This window comes from Vanellus vanellus (genome assembly GCF_965231255.1).
Source record: "Vanellus vanellus genome assembly, chromosome: 1".
In the NCBI taxonomy this organism is placed as follows: Eukaryota; Metazoa; Chordata; class Aves; order Charadriiformes; family Charadriidae; genus Vanellus; species Vanellus vanellus.
In genome coordinates, this window is record NC_138905.1 from 198,967,085 (window position 1) to 198,987,821 (window position 20,737).

The window sequence follows — 20,737 nt, forward strand, 5'->3', positions numbered from 1 at the left end:
TTATTAAACACTGGAATAGGCTGCCCAGGGAGGTGGTGGATTCGCCATCCCTGGAGGTGTTTAAAAAAAGAGTAGACGTGGTACTTAGGGACATGGTTTAGAAGTGTTTTTTGTCAGGGTAGGGTAATGGTTGGACTTGATGATCTTAAAGGCCCCTTCCAACCTCAGCAATTCTATGATTCTAAGTCTGGGCTTGCATTTCTAACACCCGCTATGAGTAGGTGCCCCCAGCCTTCGCATTCAGTTCAGCCCTGCTCACACATCTGGCTCTGAGCTCAGACCCAGTTTCTCTATACAGCGCACACACATGTTGGTTGAGTTTGGATTCAGGCTCCTGGCATAGTTCCAGCTCTTCAGCAAACAATAACTAATTAAATTAATTCATGAAACAGAACACAGTATTAAGAATTTCACTTCAACACCACAGAATTGTTTTATTATAGATCTCCTTCTCACAGCATTGTAAAACAAGACTTTTAAACCGTCTATATTCTTTCCTTATTCCCAGAGAAAAAGAATTGAATACTTATTACATTAAATACATGCATTATGCATTTCTTGGATTAATTTCTCATTGTTCTTTTTTTTCACCCAAAAATGACAATACCAGAATTTATATATCCAACCTGAAAGCTGAACTCTAACTGCTCTTCACTGGGCAAAGCATGTCTGCTGCTATCTGTTTGGTCAGTTAGGAAGGGGCATTGATGAGCTCCAGAGGGAGCTGAGGCCAGTCAGCTCGTGTTTCTCCCTCAGCTGTCAAATGGCAACGCTCTGTGGTACCAAAAGTGAGGGCCACAAAACCAATCAGAAGTTGGAACACCTCTCCCATGAGGAAAGGCAAATTTAACAGAAACTGCAGTGAGGAAAGCTTTGGGGAACTGAGAAAAAGATGGGGGAAACTCATCCACATCTTTCTTGTACTACCTTGTACTCTCTCACTAAAAGTGTCACCCAATAGCCCAAAACTTTAAGAGATTGTGGTGGGTTGACCATGGCTGGCTGCCAGACGCCCACCCAGCTGCTCTCTCACTCTACCTTCTCAACAGCACAACGGGAGAAAACAAGATTAAAAAGCTCATGGGTTGAGATAAAGACAGGAAGATCACTTACCAAGTATCATCACAGGCAAAACAGACTTGACTTGGGGAAAATTAATTTAAATTATTGTTAATTAAAACAGACTTGGATGGTGAGGAACAAAGACAAAAACCCTAAAATACCTTCCCTTGCCTACTCCCTTTTTTTCCCAGGTTCAACTTCACTCCTTCATTCACAGCTTCTCTGTCCCACCAATTGCTCCTTCCCTGCCTTGTGCGCCCAGAGACACTGAACCTTCGGGTGCTATGGAAGTATATATAAATAAATTGGTAAATGATGATGTACATTAAACTGTATGTACTATATCAGGCTGCACCCATTTCAAATGTACAAGTAGACCAATACATTAATTTGCCACTTATTTTCTTCTCTAAATATCCCACATGGGTTTAGAACAAAGTTAATTAAGGCATTTAAGATTATGAACATGGCGGCAAAAGGTCATTGGTTCCTCGTGTTTACACTGCCCCCAATATGATTAGTAGCACTGCAAATGCAGATAGTTTCGAAAATAACATCATGGAAATATCTGCGTTCATTCAAAGCATCTTCACACACAGCACGTGAGACGGGCCATGCTGGTATGCTTCAGAAACCAGACCAAATTAATTTGGTTTAATGTTGCTGGTACAAATTGATCAATATGAGAGTCAGGAAAGATCTGTCCCCTCTCAAATCCAGGGCACTGCACAATCTCAGTGTGCGGCCACTTGAGATTACCCTCTTGAAGCAGTCAGTGCTGGCCAGATACGGACTTAAAAAATATGTGTAATTACACTTCTTTTAAGAGAAGGGTCAATAAAATACTGTCTAGGCAGAGATTAATCTTAGGCACTGTTAGCACTGCTCCTGTGCTTCCTCCAGAGGCAGTAAGGAGGGACAGGCACCTTAGAAAGGCAGTTTATCCTGTGCTAACACCTCCAGGATGGATGCTATGCACCCGATCTTCCAAGTCCATCTCTTCTAGTGACATCCAGTCTCATATTAAGAATGTCACAGACTCAAAGAACCCATTACATCCTTACAAATACCATACATACAATTACCTAAAAAGATTTTCTTCTTCTGAAAAACATTGCCTGTTTAACTTTGTAATTTTTTTACAGTTGTCATCATAATGAATACACAGAATAATTATTCTATGTTTGAAAATAATACAAGCTGGCATTCTTCTATAGAACATACTGACAGCCTAGGACTCCTGCTAAATTAATACAATCAAGTATCTATGTCAATTAACACCTTATTAATCCAGTTTTCCCTGTTAAGGAATACAAGCTTTTGGGTTTGGTTCAATCAGTGTAATAAAGACTTATATACTGTGATAAGCATGTGTGAGAGTAAGATGTATGGTTTTGTGTTACCTTTGGAACCTTAGAAGATTTGTTCTACAGCTTCTATTTAAGAAGCTTTGGCTTAGATTTTCTGTTTTAGTTTAGTTTACGTGGCACTGTTGAGGCTCAACTTCACTATGCTCTTTGGAGTCAGTGAGATGAAAAGACTCAGCTGTGCCTGCGTTCTGCTGGCTCTTCCTCTATTTTTTATTGCTCACCTTTCTAGACTGATGTTGGCTGACATACACACACCTACAGTCACTCCCTGCTGTGCAGAGGCTTTGAGATTACAGAGATGTGAACCTCCTAATTCTTCAGATGCCCTCTTTAGTGCAGGAGCAGGGGGTAAGAGGAGACCCAATCCCAGCGACGACAACACCACCTCATCACTTAGCAGCATCTCACTGGGGACCCTGGACAAGAAACATGACTGCAAGTCTTAAAGACTGGACTTGGCACACATAAAGCTTGATATGGGTAAACATTTCTTGACACTGTATTGTGTAAAAATGTCCCATCTAAATTGCAGAGTGGAAAATGAAGTCTTAGCTCTCCATGTCACAGCATTTTGGCAGAATACAATAACTACATTTGTGAAAAAAAAAAAAAAAAAAAAACAAAACCTTTACAAAGTGAAGCGAAGTGAACATGCTAGACAGCAAAATAAAATGATAACCACCAGACTATGGTTAACTATGAATTCCACAGGGAGGAGAAAAGTTCAAGGAGCCAGAAACATAATTAAATACTTTTGTTTAACTTCACCAGTATCCGTTTCCTTCTGAGATGTCTGTCTCTTAAGAGCCCCTGTTCTAAACCTGAGCCCATTTAATGATGATCTAGGAAAAAAGCCTACAAGAGCCTCTTCCCATCTGCGATTGCAGTTCCTCCCCTCTGCTCTGCTTCATCCTAGACTGCATTTAGCCATCAGGTCCCACCCCACCCTCTGGAGACACCAGGGTGAAGAAGCTGAGCTGGATGATTTCTGCCCTACGACACACAGCACAGATTGCATCAGCAGAGCTTAAGTCTGTAAAACATCGCTGGCTGGAAAAAGAAAGCAGCAGCCTGCTTCTAAATAGTAACGGCAGCTTTTTTCGGGTTAAACAAGCAGCGTAGAAATATTGCTATCCTCCGCAGGCATGGAATAAAAGAAAAATGGTAAAGCATTACCATGTTATTGGCTGGCTGGGTTGTATTCAATTTGCCACAAAAATAGAACAGTAATAATTATGAGATATGCAACGGAATCATCAGAACACAAGGAAAAATAAAAATGGAGATAAAGAAATAAACCCTGAAATGTGTTGAGGAGTTTGGCTCCTGCATAAAGATTTCCTAATGCAGGCTGTCACAGCTGCTTACCCATCCCGGTACTCAAAGTCTAAACCCAGAATATTTACAGCAAGACACACTAAAAACATCTGGTTGTACTGCCAACACTGTGCACAGCTTAGGTTGATTGCTCTTTCAGTACAAAGTCTATGCAAAGCACCTGGGCTTGCGTGGCAAGGTTTTGGTAGGGGGGGGGGGGCTACATTCGGGGACTTCTGTGAGAACCTGCTAGAAGCTTCCCCCATATCCAATAGAGCCAACGCCAGCCAGCTCCAAAACGGACCTGCTGCTGGCCAAGGCCGAGTCCATCAGCGATGGTGGTAGTGCCTCTGGGATAACATAGTTCAGAAGTGGGGAAAAAACCCTGTGCAACTGCAGCTGAAGAGAGGAGTGAGAATATCTGAGGGAAACAACTCTGCAGCACTGAGGTCAGTGAAGAAGGAGGGGGAGGAGGTGCTCCAGGCATCAGAGCAGAGATACTTCTGCAGCCCATGGTGAGGACTGTGGTGAGGCAGGCTGTCCCCCTGTAGCCCATGGAGGTTAACAGTGAGCAGGTATCCACCTGCAGCCCATAGAGGATCCCACGCTGGAGCAGGTGGATGTGCAGAGGCTGTGACCCCATGGAGAGCCTGTGCTGGAGCAGGCTCCTGGCAGGACCTGTGGACCTGTGGAGAGAGATGAGTCCACGCTGGAGCAGGTTTGCTGGCAGGACTTGTGACACTGTGAGGGACCTACACTGGAGCAGTCTGTTCCTGAAGGACTGGACCCTGTGGAAAGGACCCATGATGGAGCGCTTAGTGAAGAACTGTAGCCCGTGGGAAGGACTCATGTTGGAGAAGTTCATGGAGGACTGTCTCCCTTGAGAGGGACCCCACACTGGAGCAGGGGAAGAGTGTGAGGAGTCCTCCTCCTGAGGAGGAAGGAGGAGCAGAAACAACGTGTGATGAACTGACCACAACCCCCATTCCCCATCCCCCTGCGCCACTTGAGGAAGGAGGTAGAAAAATCAGGAGTGAAGTTGAGCCCAGAAAGAAGGGAGGGGTGGGGGGAAGGTGTTTTAAGATTTAGTTTTTATTTCTCATTATCCTCTGATTTTGACTGGTAATAAAAATTAAATTCATTTCCCCAAATTGAGTCTGTTCTGCCCATGACGGTAACTGCTCTTTTGTTATTTTTGTTATATTGCTATTTTGTTATATTTTCTCTCCCCTGTCCAGTTGAAGAGGGGGAATGATAGGGCAGCTTTGGTGGGAAGCTGGTGTCCAGTCAGGGTCAACACACCACACCTTATTAAGCATCTGTCAATGAACCTAAGCCTCTTGCTACCACCACAGAAAAAAAAAAAAAAAAAAAAGCAATGGGTTTGTAAATGGAAGGGGCAGAGCCAGTAGCCTGTAAATGGCCATCCATAGGCCAGCCATTGGCTGCCCTCTCCTGCAAGGTAAATGCTCTCAACCTGGGTGGGGTACTGGGTCGCACTACCCATGGGCGAGGATCATGCTTTTGCCTGCACGTGGGGACCTGCATGCAAGGACCTGCATGCCAGCCCACTTTGTCATGACTCGGAGAGGAGGCCAAGAGGTGTGATGGGGTGTTTATCCTCCCAGAAGGCAGCCACGACTGCCTGATCACAACTCAGTTGAAAGCATGAAGTGAGAAGCCTCCAGCCATTACCCTCAGAGGCTATCCTGGTCATGAGCTCCAAGTCCACAACCCCCTGCAGCATCCAGGACAAGAGCTGAGCAAAAGCTCCAGCTCTGCTGCCCTCGGCACAAGCAGCACAGATCCGAACAGGAAGAGCATCTTTGTGTTACAGCACCCACAGATAAAATCCTGCAGAAACAGACACCAAGAAAGAAATCTCAGCCCACAGGGAAGATGCTCCCATTGTCTGACCGATGCCATGATGGAGGAGGATGGATGAAAGTACATGAAGAACATATTTGTATGAGGCTGGAAACAGATGCGGTTCTTACAGTTGCTACGGAAAACTGGCATGAACAGCAGCTTCCTGATATGCACAGCTGTCCCAAAAAATGCCGCTGGGGAGGACTGGCAAACCAGCCACAGCCCGTCTGAGGACTTCTCTGAGAGAAGAGATACCACCTCAGCTAATGCCAGGGCTGTATGCTGCCAAGAACTGAGCCCCACGGATGAAACAAATACAGTGCTGGAAGGGAAGGAAGCAGGAATATCTTCTTGAGAAGCCCAAATCATTATGAAGAACTTCTTCCAATAGCGATGGAAGTTGAAAGCTGATACTAGAGCTTGAAAAAAAAAGCCAATAAACCTCTTGGAGTGGGTAACATACAATCGGAATTAATTAAAGTGGTGGAGAAGCGCTCACCCAGGCATGTGATAATTTTGTTAATGTGATTTGGAAGGCTGAGAACTAAGATTTGGATACACTCCCCAATGGCTTCTATTCATAACGAAGCAGACCCAGCTGTTTGGGGAAATTACAGCATAATCTCATCATTGGCAGATCCTATGGAAATGTTGCTGTATAACATGAAGGGGACAGTACTTCAGATAGGCAAATTTCTGCTTGACGAGCAATTAAGACATAGGCAGGGAAGAGAAAAGGTGGAGCAAATGTTAATTTTTTACACACTGGAAAATGACAGGAAGGCAGTTCTTACTCACTTGTAAAACTGAAATGATCTGAAAATATTAGAGGCTTTTGTAGAGTGCGATTCTGTAGCATTTCCAGAATTTCAGTGGTTTAGTGGTTTTAATAATGGAAAGATTAAAATTTACGGCATTTACATGATTATCTATTTTATATCTATATAAATATAGATATAAAACCTGGATATAGAATAGCTAATGGTAAGGAATGAGAAGTTTCATATGCCAAAGCAAAGTTTCTCAGCTATATTTTATTTTTATTACCATTAAAACAGGTTTTAGTTCATCCCAATTATTAATGAACTTATGCTGTTTTATCAAATTAATTTTATCAAAAACGATTATGAACACAACAGACTTTAAACATTTGCCACATTTAGCTTCAAAATTTGCTAAATGAAAGTTTTTCCCTTTACAGTTCCAAATAATATTTCAAGATCAGATTTACTTCATGTCTACATGTTTAAAAGTTTTTTAAACGGCAAGTCAGATGACATAGAAAGGTTATTTCCTCCACACAAATTAGTGATTTTTCTTTTCCCAAATAATGGGATGATAACAAGCCCAGTGGAGGACTCTGGTTCTTGCTTTCAATAGGCCTATGAAGAGACGTTTCTTTTTCACCCTTATTTCTTGGGTCAGTATTTCCCCTTTACTTCCAGTTGCCACGTCAAATGAAGGCTATCGCACACACCAAATGTGCCGGGTATGGCAACATACCCGCCTGGCCGCTCGCCAGGCTCCTGAGCTCCGGAAAACTGAGCCCGTGATGAATGAGAAGGTGTAGCCAGGGGAGGACTGCTGGGAAGGATTCAGCCCAGGTCCTGCCTACCACCAGAACCAACCAGAAAGCGCCCAAATCACAGTACAGCCTCATCCTCCAGGTCCTGTGTGTTTGTACTCTTTGCTCTCTTTCCCCAGGGATTTTGGGGCCAAGCCTGCAGTAATTCCCTCATATGACACCCCCCAAGACGTCCCTGGGAAGCAGCAAAACTCCCTGTTTGCTGGAAATCACGGCCACGTACATCACTACGGAAAGCACAGCCAAAGGTAAAGGTGCTAAAGCAAAGCTGTCCCCTGATTTTGCATGGGGAGGGGAGGTGGCAGCATCTCTCTCCATGACCTGAATGAATAGGACTGAAAAATCAGGTGCCAGCATGAAACCCCAGCCCTGGAAATCACTGTAACTTCTGGCAGTATCACAATGTATAACTGGCTTGCAAGCGCAACTTTCCTTTCTGAATAAAATGAAAAAATGGAAAAGATGCTCCACGTTAGATGCATTTATATATATCCTTAACTGCCTCTGTATGGCAACTGGGGGACATCAACGCAGCAGGGAGAGCACAGGGATTGCACCATTTTTCCTTTGGCTGAATACCCCTTTTCAGCACTGGAGCGTTTTATCTCACAGGCCCTGCTGCGGATGGGAAAAAGCCACTACCGCATCTAATTGCTGTTGGTTAAAGCAACCTGCGGCTGCTTGGTCTCCCCGGGGAACAGACGCACAACTTTTCCTGCCGTGGCAGTGGCAATGGCAATGGCAATGCGAAGAGCAGAAATCTTTGTACAGCTCCTTAATGTACCTCCAGTTACGCTGTGGGGATCAGTAAGTCTTCAACGTGAACAGATCAAAAACCTTTCCAGATAAAGTATACAAATTATTTCCTTTTCATATGAAACTTGTAAATGTGTAGGTTTGGGGGTGGGGTCTTTTTTTTGGTCAAAACTGTATTTTGTAATACAAATCTAAAGAGCTACCCTAATAATTTATTACCTGTGAGGGCTGAATTCCCAAAGCACATTATGTGGAAAGGATCCTGCTTACTGCTATTTCAAAGGAGTATGGGATTTGGGATTAAAGATTCTCATTATCAAAACTGACAAATTATTTTAATTATTAACATCAATCAGGTCTCCACAAGGCATAAGCCTCAACAGTTGTTTTTCAACACTTCATTTTTAACATCTCCGTTTGCTTTCAAATGTTCGCTGTTGGATAAGACAACATACTCTGACATAAGCAATCCTACTAATCCGATCCCCCTCATAAGGCAGAAGTCTCCGATCATCTTAGCAACAGCAACCAGCAAGCTGATTTGAGAACCACTACTATTTGATAAGCAACTACCTTGAACAAATGTCTGGTGTTATTTTAATTCCAGATACGTACACCTGGTTAAAGGTATAGGAACAGCTCATACTTTCTAAGGCACAATGCCATCCAACCCAGGACTCCAAAGAAAAACAACCAGCAGAACCTCTGGGAAAGCCACTGTGAAGAGAGAGAGTATCAGATGAGTGCAACCTGGCTCTCTGAGCAGTAAGAGCTGGTAAATCAAGCAAGGCAAGACCTCAGCCCAGAGCTCCGGTGTATGTAGATCTATAATGCCACAGCCACAAGCAAAACACAGGCAGTACAAGAAAAGCTTGAATCAAAGGGCCAAAGGAGAGAAGTTTATCACAGATCACCCCAAAGCACCACAGAGCAAACGAAATTGGCAAGAAAGCAAGCAGTGAAGAAGTTTTCTTGGAGGCAAGTATAGTCAAGGCAAAAACTGATTTTTCCTGAAGTGGAAACAAACAGAAGAAAAATGATGCATCAAGTCCATGCTGCCATAGCTCAGCCCACCTGTTACGTATGGACACGTTACCCCATTGCTCACCCCAAACACAAGGTACGGGGACAACCCTCTGCACTCTTCCTTTTGCCCCTGGATCCTAGCAGGGCCACCATGCCTGGACAGCTTCACCACTTGGCACTGCTGGGCACAGTGCCACCAACAGAAATAGGAGATAGTAGTGAAGGTGAGAGATGCACCATTAGCTCCTGTTGTTCTCCTCCATCAGAAGGGAGGGAGCAGCAAAGGGATGCAGCACCTTCACCCTGCAGAGCCCAGCCAGCAACTTACTGTCTCCCTTCATCCAAAACCATGAACTGCAGTTTATCACAAAATCTGCAACAGCTGGATGGTGGATGCGCTGGGCCCCAAAACACCGCTTAATTTATTTCTGTACAGCACAAAATCTTGACATAGAAAGGGGATTGTGAAATGTTTCCAAAATGATCACTGGTTTGTTGTTTGGTTTTTTTTTTGCTAAGGCTGCTAAATCTTTCCTGCCTTCCAAGAAACATCTGCGAGACAGAAAAAAGTATATTTAGTTATAACACTCAAACATAAAAAAGTTCATAAATTTGCTTCCTATTGAGCAAAAACCAGAAACTCAGAAGCTTTGTCTACTCCAGCAAATTTACCCACTGCTGATAAAGCAGTTACAACTGGTGCTGAACTCAGTTTAACTTCAAGTGTAGCCAAGGGTAAACTGTCTTTCCACATCATTTTCTGAATTCTACCGAATTCAACGGCAGGTAAATGTGTCAGGTCTTAACTGAATACCTAAATATGAACTTAGGACCCTAATTTTAGATTGCTACGTTTGCACATTTCAGTTTGAACCACCACCAGTTCTGTAATGCTGTCAAACTTTCAAAAACATCACTGCAGTCAAATTTTCAGAAACATTACTGCAGATACACAGAGGCAACCCATCAGTAAAAATCAAAGCAAATGTAAATCATTATCAGAAATTCTGCTCATTTGCTTTAACTCCAGTAAAAACCATCTTCCATAATTTGATTTACATTTCCAAAACAGTTTTCCTTTTGACTTGAGACCTAAGGGGGGGAAAAAAACCCTGTCAATTTGTTTTAAAAAACAGCAGCGAGATGAAAACTGTGTTAAAATCCAGACTGGGCTCTGGACTAGAGGACCCTGGTTACATCAGTTACAGTGACTGACTGAAGGGCATAAAGCTCAGTCTGTTTTTATTCACAGCTGCACTTTCCTACCAGGCTCTGCAAATTACATTAAGTAGGTTTCCAGGTGTAATTCCAGCTGTTTGGAAGGCAGAAGGAACATACATAATTATTCCACGTAAGCCACTCTGACTGACCAAGAAGCTAGAAGTTCAGATGTCACGCTGCCCCACCGTACACCGTGCTTCTGTGGTGGCTGAGGGCTCACCAAGGGCTCACTGGCAAGAAAGCTCTCATTTTAGAGCACAGAAGGCAGAACGCAAAATCTTATTATTCAGAAAGGTCAAGCACAACTAATGCATTACCTGCCTGCTGCTACTGATCCCAAAACCAAACTACAAGTGCTTCACAGTGACCACTTCTCCGTAAACAATTACATTTGTTCTGCTTAAAAACGTTTGTATATATTGCTCAAAAACATTTACAGCAACTTGTCCGTCAAAAGATTGCATCCCCATTTTCATAAATTAACAGAAATTTGGTTCAGCTTTAGCACTCTATCACTCTTCTGTTTTCCATGTACTCTATCACCATGCACTCCTTACATGTATATATAAAACAAGAAATACTTTCATTGTGAACTTTGGGGATTTTTTCTCCCTACTGTATTTTTCTTTTTTGTATTTTTTTGTATTTTTTTTTTAACTGAATGAAAACTAGCAAGCACTCACCCCCTCAGCCCAAGGAGAAAGGGATGTTTCTTTCAAGTTCTATGCCCAGCTTACAGTAGTCCCACTCTCTACTTACCCCAACCATAGAACTGTCTTCCCTCCTTCTGAAGCTGGGAAGAGGTTCAGGCTTTGCAGCATGTGCTGAAGACCAGTTGGGCTTTTGGGCAAAACACAGAAATTAGCTCCAAAGAACGCAGGTGCAAAGGAAGCACCTGCAAGTTCCCTTCCTTCTTTCTCCAGTTTGACTGTGTTTGCAAACTGAAGGGAGAAGGATGCAGTCTCCCAAGGGACTGCTCAAGACTTTCCAGCTTTGCTGGTGGAGCTGGTTGGAGGACAAGTGCTGGTGGAGGACAAGCAGAACATGAGTCAGCAGTGTGTCCTTGCAGCAGTGAAGGCTAACCAGGTACTGGGCTGCATTAGCAAGAGAGTAGCCAGCAGGTCAAGGAAGTGATCCTTCCCTCTGCTCGGCATGCATGAGGCGTCTGGAGCACTGTTTTCAGGTGTGGGGCCTCCATATGCTGATACTGGAGAGGATCCCGAGGAGGGCCACCAAGATGGTTACCAATCTAAAGCACACGATGTACGAAGAGAGGCTGAGGGATCTGGCTTGGTTCAGTCTGGAAGAGAGGAGCATCGGGGGGACCTAACAGCTGTCCTCAACTACCTAAAAAGGGGAACAACAGAGAAGATGGAGCCAGACTCATCTCACAGGTGCTCAGCTAAAGGAGAAGCAGCAAAAAAAAAAAAAAAGAACAAGTAGCAATGAGGAAAATTTTAACGGAACATAAGGGGGGAAAAATCATGCCGGGGTGAAGCACTGGTACAGGTCATCCAGAGGGGTTATATGATCTCCATCCTTGGAGATTTTCAAAATTTGATTCAAAAAGGCCCTGAGCAACCTGACCTAATGAGGAAGCTGGTCCAGCTGTGAGCAGGGCTTGTGTCCTCCAGAAGGCCTTTCCCACCAAATTATTCCATGATTCTAAAGAGCAATAGCTTCACAGGAAGAAGAACCAAGGACAATTTCATGTCACACAACTGGAAACTCCACTGAACAAGACACAGTGCAGGCTTGAGAGTCTGAAATCACTATCTGTATCTCCAACACAGTGCATTTTTTCCCAAAATAGTACCCGTAAACTGTAGCAGTCATCATTTGCTCAGCACTCCAGGAATGGAGCAAGGACCACTGATAATGTAAGGCTACTTTGCAGTTAAGAGCCCCGCTCTTGCTTTAGGAGCAGTGATAACGCTGGAGCCACCACGGATGTGACAGAGACATGGTACCTACACTTACCAGTGGGTTATGGTAGCTCAGGTAAAACTGGCCGGCAAATTGACTGTCCCCAGCAAAGAGAAGGATACAATCCTCCTTCATGCCACAGTATTTATTTCTAACTTTACTGAGTTTTAGGCTGTCTCTTTCTCTTCTGGCCAGGGCTTTTAATAGCGTGGCCATGGTTAAACAACATAAAGAAAGGACACACAAGGAACGGAAACCCTATAGAAATGTACTCAGCGCAGCTAAATTAGTGCTACTGTTAGTGAGTGCATTTGCCAAAATGCAAATCTCAGAAGATCACTCAAAACACTCATCTTGTATACCTATATATAAAACTAAGTATTTATTGTAAAAGCACTTAGCAATGGCTAGCAGCCCCAGGACTCGGCTAACTTCTGGGGGAAAAAAAATGAAGCTAAAAATGGCTCCTTATTCTAAAGATCAGCCCTGCTGAACCTGATATGTGAATACTACACTGAGATCTTTCCTCATCAAAGAGTGTCAGAGAAGCAGGACAAGAAATTCCCTCCAATTGACATCTGCGACATCTTTGTCAGTATATTATTCCCGAGAGAAAATTACAGTGCCTATTTCCTTCTATATGTTAAATTAATCATTCTCCCAGTGATATACAGACAAGAATAGACTCAATTGCTCACACTAACCTTTGCACAGCCAGTACAAGTTTTAGGTAAAATTCCATAGAAACATCTTTTATTCTACCCGATTCAACAGCATATTTCTTTAATTAAACCCTAGATTCTAATTCCATTAGAATCACAAATTCCACATTATAAGGGAAATTATATATCTTACTGAATGGGAAGTCTTTTCTGGAAGGAAAATAAGAATAAACTCAAAAAGAACTGAAGAAAATAAAGCAGACCATTTAAATTTGTAAGAAGGAGAAAAATTAATACTACAACCATCTCTACCACTTGCAAAATGTATTTCTTAATCTGAATAAATAGGTAATGATGCAGCGGATAGCAGAAGAATGACTAATACTGCAAGAATGCATAGTTGGAGACGGCCAAGCTTTGGTCTAACTTGCAGCAGGGCGGCCATCCCATCCGCCCTTTACCCCTTCACTTCTTTCAATACCATTAAAACTACAGGACTGATCATCAATACAAAGAACTTCCAACGATGCCAACATAAAATCTCCTTTCCAGAGGTCCGTGGGACTGTGCCTTTTATTTTCCCAAGATAAAGTAGTCTCAATGATCCAAAGTTGCGATCCTTTTTTATAATTACTTCAGCAACTAGAAAGTCTACAAATAAAAAGTCTACTGTCAGTTGGCTTCCTTCAGCCTCATGATCCACAGCGCACCAGTAGCCAAGGAGTCAGTAATATTCACTCACTGTGTCCTTAATTGGAAAGATGCTGTAGATGTTTGGAAACAGTCACAAAAAGAGACGGCACTGGAAAACAGCAGACATCAATTTACCTATGTGCTCTCAAAGAACTACAGAAGGAATGGAGGAATGGATATGGACTATCCGATATGTTCTATTAACTGTATTTTAAAATGTATGCCACTTTTAATATGCATGAAAGTTGTTATGAGTGTTAGGCAGATTGTAATACAACTCTTGGAAGTAAAAATGTTACACTAACAGGAAAACTAAAGATTACTTTTGTTTGAAACTGGAGAGATCTGCACCTCATGTACAGCTCTAAGCATGCCGATGTTTGGAAGCTCAGTAAGAAATCGGAGGACATAAAGAAAAAAGCAAGATAAATGCTTAACAGGACAGCAGTGTCCCATACTCAACTACTGCACACCACTAAGGTACGCAGCAGTTCAATCAAACATTGAACTTAGATTTCATAAGGAGACATGGAACTATCATTGGATGCTTTAAGAAAAGTTTAGACAACCTCCTCTTAGAAACTATGTGATTCTAGATTATCTTGCCTTGAAGAAGAGGAATGGATAATGCGACCTCCCAGGCTTATTTTCTAATTCATCTATGAAAGTTTGGGAAAAAACAATAAAAGAAACTAATATATGCAACATGGACAAAAAATGACTATGGGAACTATAAGCTCCTGTCCAGCAAATGCTTCCATACATGCTGAACTTTATTATCTTAAGTCATCTTACAGATGTCAAGGGGATGACTCAGAACAGCAAAATTATGCACATGCCAAAGTGTTTGCACTATGAGTGCAATAACTCTCACTTCTGTACAGCACGAGGAAAGATGACTGTTCACACTTCTATGCTGCCTGTATGAGAGCTTTCAGATCAAAATAATTAATGTCTGGAAAAGCCTGGATAGGGAAGAGCTTCGTTAGTTTGTACAAGAAACATTTGTAGGACTTCGGACATAGAAAAAGTGACGGGGCAATGAATCAGTAAGCTTTCTAATGCTTTTGTACGTTCACTTGGAGTGTGTGGAGATGAAGCAATAAGGATGATTTAGTGTCAGAAGCTCCCACTGGTGAAGTCAGGATGTCTTGACACCAAATCTTTTAGGATACTGGCACATTCTTACCGTGATCTCTAAAGAGACCATAATGTTGTCAGTCTCAAAGTGAACCGAGGTACCCTTGTTGAATACCACAGATTACATTAATATAGTCAAGAAATGGAAGAGTCAATGTGACGATTTGGGGGTATAAATCCAACTGTTTACAGACTTTTTTGGGGGGGGTGTATCCCAGGATGGGATGTCTGAGAGCTGTCATCTCTCTTGCTAAAGCAAAGATAGTACGTGTGATGACAGAGTGCTAGGGATCTTGTTGGAATGCTTACACAAAAGGAGCAATAAAGACTGTTAAGTCACACCTGGTTTGTTTCTACCAGACTAATATGCATTATGTCAGATAACCACTTTAATAACTTTTATGTAATTGCTTAGAGGATTGAATCTGAAAAACAAAAAAAAACAAACCAGCAGTTAAATTGGTCTGTCTAACAGACAATACTCCTAAAGTAACATTATTAGTGGTAACAGAATGAAAATGAGAAAAGGAAAATTAAAGTTAAATGAACATTTCTCCTGCTGTGACTCAGCTCTGCACCATGAGCATTACTAGGGGTATTTTTACTGCCTTGAAGAGAGCAGGACCAAGCCTATTGCTTTAATCATTAAAAACTGATTAAACAAGAGCACTGAAAAACAAACAGTAGGAAACTATTGCCCTCACACTATACAATGGATTAGATATGGGAAAATTAGTGTCTTGTTCATCTTGTCTTCTTGTTTACTTACAGTAACTTATATGAGGCAATAAGGGGATATAAATATCCAAAAGCAGAAGAGAGAAAACACTCCTTTGCCAGGAGTCACAGTCTAAAGAAGCAGAGTGCCTCTTGGGTATCCCACCCTTCCGAAAATGAGTTATCTTTCGAGAAAGTTTCCACTGGTTAACTGACAAAATGGCAGTAAATACAATGCAAGAACTGCAAGAGTGCATTTTTAATAACTCTGTGGTTTGTATTCTTTAATTTGGCAAACTGTCTAAATACCGCTGTGGCTTTATATTAAACTATCTCACAAGGACTCAATCAGCTACTGTATTATTGCTGGGCTTGAAAAAACATAAAAACGACTTATTTATAAATAGCTGCTCTGTGTTCAGCATATTAACTTTTTTGTTCTTCCAAGGAAGGAAGGCTTTTGCCAAAAACTATACGCCAGTATCATTTGGCAAACTTTTTGTAGCATTATCTGATCTGCAGAGACATTAAACCTGTACTGCAAATACAGTCAACTACTTACTAGAAGGCGGAATCTGTTGTCTATTACACAAATACATATATGGTTGATAAGCCATGCTGTAACAGCTGTTGTGGAGATATTTTCTCATAATTCACCCAATGCAAGCAGCATATACGCAGCTGACATCTTCCTAATGAAAAATCTTGAAAAGCTTGCTGACAGAAGTCGCTGTACGCAACCATTAGCCATGCTGCCATTTTGGAATACCTTTTTCCCCCTCCCCCTTCATTGCAGACAAAAGCTGCACCTTACACTAACTATGGGGCTGCATTTTAAAAAAGGGGCTGCTTATGTAGGAATTTTAGGACGTGAATTGCCATACACCTGGGAATTTCAGAAATAGGGAAGAGCCACATGAAAGGTTTTCTTCCCTTGTTTGCACATAATGTTAAGTTTAAATGGCTAAAATACATTTTCAGGTATGACACACTACATGGTAAATTTCAGCCTACAGTTTTGTTTGTTTTTTTTTTAATGAGTGAATACAAACCATTTACAGAAGGTATTTTTAAAAGACAGAGAGAGACCCTTCACTGTACATGGCAGCAGGCATTGCCATAATGAAAAAGCAGGATGTTACGAGCTGTGGGGACACTTCTGTAGCTCTTAAATCCTTGCAAAACCTATCCAAGGCCTTAATTACTTCCTCTGTAATACATGTATACCTAATCATGTTTCAACTTTCATCTTCTCTCCTTCGTCTCCCATAGTCCTGACATCTAATGCTCTGTTCAAAGCACAAGCAAGCAGAAAAGTCTTTTATCTTATCCTTGGGGAAACTGCAAAGCATCAACCAGAGGTAACAAAGACCCTTCAGCATCTATCTTCTTTATTAACTGAGAAATACCATCCGGTTTCATATTTTGCAGGAGTGGACAAAAATCTAGTCGTGTGAGTGCATAAGGAATCAGATGGTGTCTCTCATCTAATCTCTGCTATGTGATATGAAGCCTATGCCCCTATCATAGACATGGAAGTAAAGACTATACAACTGCACTGGCAGCAATTCAAATGCAATCCAAGTTTTCTGGACCATGGTTTTACTGTACACACTTATATTTTTAGGATGTTCTTTATGGTTATATGATTTAGCAAGAAATTCTTTCTATTAAAACACAAGGCTCAGTTTAAATCAGCTTGCAAAAACAATGACAAACCTCAAGGTACAGATTTCAGAACTGACAGGCTATGTGTGTTAGGGCATACCGGGTTTGGATTCTGTGAATCGATTTTAAGGATAAAGAGAATATTTGATCACAGAGTCCGTAGTATTTGATCACACAGGCGAATCTCATCTATAGGAACACATTATGTGTTGACACCAAGAATGCGGATAAATTAAAGTATTTCAGTTCCTGAGAAATCAGGCAGAGACATAAGATTAGGGTGTAAGAACGTCTGAGGCCCATCCACAGCAGGGAGTTGATGTGCTGCCTGCACAGAGAGCACATTCTCTTGGCAGGGAATGGTGGTCCCTGATCCAGCGAAAAAATTTTGAATTCTCTGGTCTTTGCTAATCTGACTTTGCTAATTTCTTCCCAGTCGAAAATATGGTCAAGATTTGGAAGCTGAGCACCTGAACAAAGGCTTGACAGCCAAGTAATTAAGAAATAAGATTGATTGCACCTCTTGTCTCTGCTACATGTGTCCCAGCTCCATCTGTGTTTCATCCCTGATTGTTTAGAGAATCAAAAAACCCACAAGTCAAAGCAAGCCTGCATTCCTCCTTCCCCGTGCCTCATCAAATACAAATAAATTCAGAAAACATTCAGTAAATTGCATGTTAGAGGAAAAATACAACCAGATCAATGAAGTCTATTAGCAGAAGTCCTATATCATAATCACATCATGGGATTTAAAATACTAAGCTATTATGCTCCTGTACTTGTGTGTTGCTACTTGGGAATGACTAGACAGCTCGGTGCTCAGAGATCAGTTGGAATTATCCAATTTTATCTTGCTCTGACTTTAAATATTGCAGTGAGGATGGTGGAAGAAAACACGTGTGAGCAGACTCGACTTAAAACACAGCAGCTAGAAACCCTGGGTAAGTAAGACAGGGCTCACGTGAAGTTCAAATCTGCCTTGTTCAAACCCCGTATTACTAAAGAGAATTTAATGAGTAGTCCAGTACAGATCTGTAGACAAAAATGCATCAAAATCAAACACTGAAATCATTTCAAGCGACAGATGAATTCATACAAAGCGAAGTCTCTTCAGAGGTATTTTGGGGAGAAAATGCCTACATTTATTAACCAGATTACTTGTTAGACATAAACTGCCCTGCTTTAGCTGCAAGACTACACCGCGCTCTTATGGGACAGCATATGTGAGTTCTTCTGTACAATAGCTTTTATCACCAAAAAATGGTATCTTTGGATCAGGGTTTACATATAAAAAGAAATTATCTGTGAAAATTTTCCTATGTGAACTGTGTTACTTTGTTTACACAGAATGTCCCATTTAATTTTTTTATAGTGAATAGTATTTCAAACTCACCATGTCAGATAAAGATTCGACAATTATACCTTTCAGTTGCAATTACCGCTATTTCTGCAAATATTTTACACCCATTTGTTTTAGCTGTATTGTTTAATAAGCTACACTGGCAAGAATTCTTCCAAACGATAAAAATGCCCCTTGACACCTAACTTTTCATAAAATACAGTCATTTGTGTTCTCATAGCATAGCTGTCTCAGTGAAATTACACCCTTCTAAGGAAAAAGAATATTAAGCCTTTAAAAAAAATAAGTAGAAGAAAGTGGTATGGTAGCACTTCCAACCCACCCCTAACATGGCTAGCAATGCACCTGGGCACTGGTGCCAGCTAGCCTGGAATGGCCCATCTTTATCCTTCCAAACATTTTTATCCACTAAAAGAAGGTGGATGCTTGCAACTGCATCCTTGAAAGTTAACATTTTGGAGATACTCTAAGGAAGTGTTTGTGAGAGTGTTGACCATCATGGGCCAAAGATACACCAGCTGCCACTCTAACGGTTTAACCAGCTGGAGATCAAGCCTGAGGGCTCAGGAAGGTTCCCTAATTAGTTTACCTGCACAGACGTGGCTGGGGGATACGTAAGAAAATGTAGCCAATAAAATTGTAACTTTAGGAAATTCTGTGGAAAACATCACTGTTCTTGTGGCTCCCAATTCCAATGAAATAAGCCTGAAAGACAGGAATGGGCCACTGAATAGTAATAGGTATTGTCTTCTTCAGAGCCTGCTCCTCCTGCAATCTGAAATGCTTCTTCTCTATCTTCCAGCTTCTTCACTCTGGAAAACTTTTTATGCAAGAAATACTCCAGTAAATACGCCCATGTGTTGTTTATGGCTTCAGATTAAAAAAAAAAACCAAACATATATTGTCAGTGGAATCCTCCAGAGCGCAGTTGTGTGTCTTCTGCCCTACCTCTCACAGGGTACCAAACCCTGTGCAGAGGGGACACAGTGCCTGGAGCACCCCATCACCTTCTGGATCAAAATGCCTTTTTCTACCCAACTGCCCAGAGCACTACGCAGAGCAGGCTTTCACCCTCCAGATGTACCTGAGCCTTGTGTAAGTTCCTGGCAAGAAATGTTCACAGCAAAACATCTGCTGCCTTTAAAAGAACAGGTTTTCACCCCTGTGGCATTACTAAAGCAGGTTAATTTTTTTCGTCAAAATAATCCTTTCGCCCCATTAAAATTCTATACATTTTTTGTAGGAAAGTTTCTCTTGTTTTTTCTAAGTAGAGAAGGGAGCAATGACAATGATAAATAAGTCTATTTTTAGAAAAAAACTAATTCTGAAAAAGTATCTTCAAGAATAGATTAAGATTCTGAAGTGGTTTGGTTTTTTTTGTTTTTTTTTTACTTTTTTTCCACTTAATACAGTCAATATTTTTGACCCATTGTTTTTATTTGACATTTCAGGACAAAAGTGTCTGAGTCAGCTGGCATAAAGCCACACCATGACCTACAAGGAAAGTGCAGACTGTATTAATTAGCCTTGTCCCACAACAGACATGAGGACAATATCAGAATGCTGAAGAACATTTTCACAGACAGCAGAAGGAAAGCTAAGGGAAAGTAGGAAGGTAGGAAACAGTCAATCAATCTTAATGGATAACGGGATTATAAAAAATAAAAGAGAAAAGGCGTTGAGAAATCAGTTATTGGCAATGAAAGGGAAAAAGTCAGTAGTAAAACAAACTGGAATAGGCTGAAAAACAGGAAGACAACAGAGAAGTATAATCACAGAAGAGGAGGAAATAGCACCCACTTGCAAATAACAGCTCTGGCCTTTCACAGACACAACTGGCACTCCCGGGAAACTCTTTGGATATTGGGAAAGGTAAAAAAAATGAGAGAGAAGCACATGGTATGCAGTCAAGAGCGAAGAAGTAAGTATGGAGTTAGGGTATCTAACTCTCTATTACATCTTGTTTCCTAGTATCTTGCTAAAAAGGACACTCAGGGGCAACCATATCCCATTCTCCTCTGAACTAGATAATGAGAAATTCCTCCCTTTCTTTGCTCTCTCACAGCATTCTCTTGCTTTAATTCATCTCCTTTGCAATGAAGCCTGGACTGCGCCCCTTGTACCTACCTGGAAACCTAAGGAGAGGGCTGCTCAGCTCAGGGAGGTCCTCCGGTGGGCCGAGGAGCCTCTGCCTGCCCTGCCATATAAATAACCAACCTTGGAGGTTTGCTCCACCAGCTCCCAGCCAGCCTGGCCTAGCCCTGACCTCCCTGGCAGGAGGAATATTACGGTCAGCCAAGTCCTGGCTTAGCCCAAGCCCTGTTTGATCAGCGGAAGATTATGCTAAGAGCTTTCCTATCTGAAT